At 43.2% G+C, this 4,845-nt stretch overlaps 1 protein-coding gene across 5 annotated transcripts in view; it reads right to left on the bottom strand.

The window, feature by feature from the left end:
• Exd2 (exonuclease 3'-5' domain containing 2) overlaps window positions 1-4,845 on the bottom strand; it is a 52,357-nt gene that overhangs the window by 7,690 nt on the left and 39,822 nt on the right. The window lies entirely within an intron of this gene.

The raw sequence follows: 4,845 nt of genomic DNA, 5'->3' as shown, positions 1-4,845 counted from the left end.
TTTTTTTTTTTTTTTTTTTTTTTTTTTGTGTGTGTGTGTGTGGTGCTAGGGATGAACCCAGGGCCTTGTGCATGCAAGGCAAGCATTCTACCAACTAAACTATATCCCAAGCTCCCAATCTATTGATCCATTGGCAGACTGTCTCTCACTGAAGAGCCCAGAGTGCTTCTCAACACATTGTTTTCAAAAGATAAAGGAACAGGTGTTTTCAAAAAAACAGTGCGGGTACCTTGGATGTCAACATGCAAAAGAACAAGTGTAGATCCCTAACTCACAGGACACACAAACATTTAATTCAAAATGGATCACACACCTAAATGCAAGAGCTAAAACAAGATCTTAAAGGAGAACACAGAGTCTCAGGCTATGCAATGATTTCCTGGATATGACGTCAAAAGTTTAAGTGATAAAACAATAACTAGACAATTGCCTGGTGCAGTGGTACACACCTGTAATCCCAGAGGCTCATGAGGCAGGAGCCTGCCTCAGCAAAAGCGAGGTGCTAAGAAACTCAGTGAGACCTTATCTCAAAATAAAAACTAAAAAGGGCTAGGGATGTAGCTCATTGGTAGAGTACTCCATGTGTTCAATATTCAGTACCAAAAAATAAGATTGTGATGAGAGGTATACAATTCTGCAATTGTACTAAAATCCATCATTTGTGTAATTTAAAGTGGATAATTTTTATTATAGGTAAATTGTATCTCAACAAAAATGTTCTAAAAAGAAAGAAACTTACTCAGGGTCACAAATCAGAAATCTCTGGAGAAAACAAACTCAGGGCTGGAGATACAGCTCAATGGTAGAGCACTTGCCTAGCATGTGCAAAGCCTGGGTTCAATTCCCAGCACCACAAAAATAATAATAAATACATAAATAAATAAAATCTATAATTAAAATTAAGCTTTTTTTTAAAAAAAAGAAAGAAAACAAACTCAAGTAATTTGATTCCTAGAACTCTCCCACAGAATGTTAAACTTGAGATACTACTGCTAAATCTTTCCATTTATTTATTTATGTATGTATGTATGTTTGTATGTTTTGGTACCAGTGATTGAATCCAGGGGCGCTTAACCACTGAGCCACATTCCTAGCCCCCCCACACACACACTTTTTGGGACAGAGTCTTGCTAACTTGCTGAAACTGGTCTTAAACTTATGATCCTCATGCCCCAACCTCCCAAGTTGCTGGGATTGCAGGCATGTGTTACTACCCCTTAACATTTTTGAAGAATGAACAAGTGGTATCCAATGTGGTAAATGAGAAGGCCAAAACCTAGACCTACTGGGTGTGGTAGGCCAAAAAGTCAAAAATCAAATTGGTTTGAGCCACAGAGATAGGAAAGTAGGGAGGACTAGCTCATCAGATGACTATGAAAGCAAGAGTACAAGCAGGGGTGGAAGTGGAAAGATAAGGTAAAAGTCTCTATCAAAAGCACAAGATAAGGGCTGGGTTTGTGGCTCAGTGGTAGAGCACACGCCTAGAACGTGGGAGGCCCTGGGTTTGATCCTCAACACCACATAAAAAAATAGATAAATAAACAAAATAAATGTATTGTGTCTAACACCCCCCCAAAAAAAAGAAAAAAGAAAAAAAGAGCACAAGATGATTGAGAGCATCAAGACCACAGGGCTAGGCAACTACCACTTCCTACCCCCCAAAAGAGTAAAAGTTTAAGTCATATAATGGTTAAACCAGAGAGGATCTGGACCTTGTATACCAGCCACAACCCAAGAGAGGGGCAAAATGTCACTTGGAAAAAAAGGAGGAGGTTGTGAGAAAGTCTATGTATTGCATGGTGAGACCACCAGCTCCCTTCTCCCCTTCGCCTACTAGCTAATGAGCAGTGGGGTAGAAGACTCTACCTAGGGAAACTAAGAGAAAAAACAGTTACTGACATCTGACTATAATCTGTAGCTACTGGCAATGAAGCCCACTAGTCCAAAAGTCCTAGCCATACTCTGTGCTCTCAATGAAAATTTTTTAATATCAAATGCAAATGTTATTTTCCATATTTTCTAAAATCTTGTTAAGCATTATTTTTATAATTAGAACAACAACAAAAATCATTGCTAAAACAATGAAAAAAAAGTCACTGGAAATTCTGAATGCTTACAGAAATAATATGAATCACAAATTTGGTTTCAAATTTGGCAACAATTAACTTCATCACCCTAAATTTTTATTCTGAAAATTTTCAAATATATAAAAGTTAAAAGACTAGCAATAACTACTGACATTCATAATTGTCAATAACTGCTTTATCTCTTTATAATAAATACATCACATTTTTGGGCTGAATTTATTTCAAAGTTAAGTTATATCTATTATATTTCACTTCTAAATCTCTCCGTGTGTATCTCCTAAAACAAGGACACTCTCCTACAGAATCACAACACTCCAGAACTATAACAGTAACACAATATAAGAACATTATAGTTAACTGGGCACCATGGCACATGCCTATAACCACAATGACTCAGGAAGCTGAGGCAGGAGGATTGAAAGTTCAAGGCCAGCCTCAGCAATTTAGTGAGACCCTGTCTCAAAAAAATATAAAGGGATGAAGATATAGATAATTAAAATGTCTAATAAATAGTTTAATATCTCTAATTATCTTAAGAAAAAGTCTTTTAAAGATATTCCAGGATTTGGGGTCCCTGATTCAATCAAGAACCACCAGCCAGGCACAGTGGCAAATGCCTGTACTCCTAGCCTCAAGTATCTCGCATCTAGACTATTACAGTAGCCTCTTGCTGGCCTACCTGCCTTTACTCTTGTGTACCTGCAATCCTTCTCCATAGAGTAACCAAAATGGTCTTTTAGCCTGGCATGGTGATGCACACCAATAATCCCAATGGCTTAGGGGGCTGAGCAGAAGGATTGTGAGTTCAGAGATAGCCTCAGCAACTTAGTGAGGCCCTATGCAACTCAGCAAGACCATGTCTCAAAATAAAATATTAAAAAGGACTAGGGAGGGGCTGGAGTTGTAGCTCAGCGGTAGAGTGCTAGCCTAGCACATGTGAGGCCCTGGGTCCGATCCTCAGCACCATATATAAATAAATAAAATGAAGGCACTGTGTCCAACTACACCTAAAAAATAAATAATTAAAAAAGGGTGAGGGGGGCCGGGGTTCTAGCTCAGCTGTAGAGCGCTCACCTTGCATGTGCAAGACCCTGGGTTCGATCCTCAGCACCACATAGAAATAAATAAGTGAAATAAAGGTATTGTGTCCAGCAACAAGAAAACAGGTGTGTGCCCGCCCCGAGGCTACAGACGGCGGGGCGCCACGGAGAAGCAGCCAGCAAGCAGAGAGAAACGTTGCTACAGATTCTGTGGAATCCTGCCGGCTGAGCACCCACTGAGCCCCGGGCTGAGTTCGGGATTTCAGACCGGGAAGGAAGCGGTACAGTTCTACCCCCGACAACGGAAACTCCACCAAGGAAACCAGCAGCCACCATCTTGGAGAGCTGAAGTAACCACCGCCACTCTCGGACAGATTGCAATAATAAAACAGGTGCGTGTTACTCAGCTCATCTCCCATACAGCGGGGAATTCGCATAAAATCTCTCCTAGGCTTTCCGGGGGAGGGATTATCAGAGCGAGCCTGCATAAAGACGCAGGGAAAACTAGAGACACCTGATCTTCAACTCCCCCTCCCATCAGCAGCGAAAACGAAACCTGTCTGGCCAGCACTGGGGGAGGGGCAAGCGGAAAAAATCAAAACAATAGAGTGCTGGGGTTCCCAATAGCCATCCTCCACACCCAACAAACGGCAGGCCCAGAGTACAGTTTGAATTGCCGAGAGGCATCACTCAGGGGAAATCTGGTCTAGCGGGAGAAACAGGACTAACAGGAGAAACCAGGGGACTAGAGGCCAGGCCCTCACGACCGGGCGGCTGGAGACCACACACCCGCCGACGACAGCCCACCCGCTGCCCGCGTGACTGGGCGGCTGGAGAACGCCCGCCCGCCGGTGACCGACCGCGCAGCTAGAGATCGCCTGCCTGCTGGCGACAGCCGGCCCGCTGACCACGCGACTGGGCGGCTAGAGACCACCTGCCCGCCGGCGACGGACTGCGGAACTGGGCGGCTAGAGATTGCCCGCCCGCCAGCGACAGCCCACCCGCTGCCGGCGCGACTGGGCGGCTGGAGTCCGCCGACCTGCCGGCGACGGGGGAGCTGAAACCAACCAGAGACAGTCCAGTCCCACCCCCCCCATTCGGACACCCGGGCAAGGAGCCTGGGGCCCGCCATAGCAGAGAGGTGACGTCACTGGAGCTCGGCCTTTGGAATTCCTTCCCAGCAGAATCCACTTAGCAGGCATAGTCTACCAACACAAAGGAGAGACAACAGAGATACAAAACCAAAACAAATCTATAGAAGAGAGCAAAAACACAGCAATCAAATAGAGCTGGAAAGTAACGTGAACATCATGAAAAAACAAGGGAAAAAAGGAGTACAAACAATGCAGGACAACTTAAATCTACGGGAGGACCTAGAAGCATCAGAAACATGTATAGGGAAAGAACTCAAGGCATACCTAACTCAGATGGAAAGGAATATTAGAGAAGACATGAGACAGCAAGTCCAAGCAATAAAAGTATATTTTGAAAAGAATTAAACAAATTCAAATGGCAAAGAACGAGCTTCACCAGGAGATAGAGATCTAAAAAAAAGTCAAACAGTAATCCTAGAAATGCAGGAAACTATAAACCAATTAAAAACATCAAACGAGAATATTACAAATAGACTAGATCAAGTAGAAGTCAGAACATCAGATAATGAAGACAAAGTTTATCAACTTGAAAAGAATATAGTCAACACAGAAAAGATGCTTAAA

The sequence above is a fragment of the Marmota marmota genome, unplaced genomic scaffold (assembly GCF_001458135.2).
Source record: "Marmota marmota marmota unplaced genomic scaffold, marMar, whole genome shotgun sequence".
NCBI classification, from domain to species: domain Eukaryota; kingdom Metazoa; phylum Chordata; class Mammalia; order Rodentia; family Sciuridae; genus Marmota; species Marmota marmota.
Note: the sequence above shows the minus strand (reverse complement) of the source record. Positions and strands in the feature narration are given on the sequence as shown.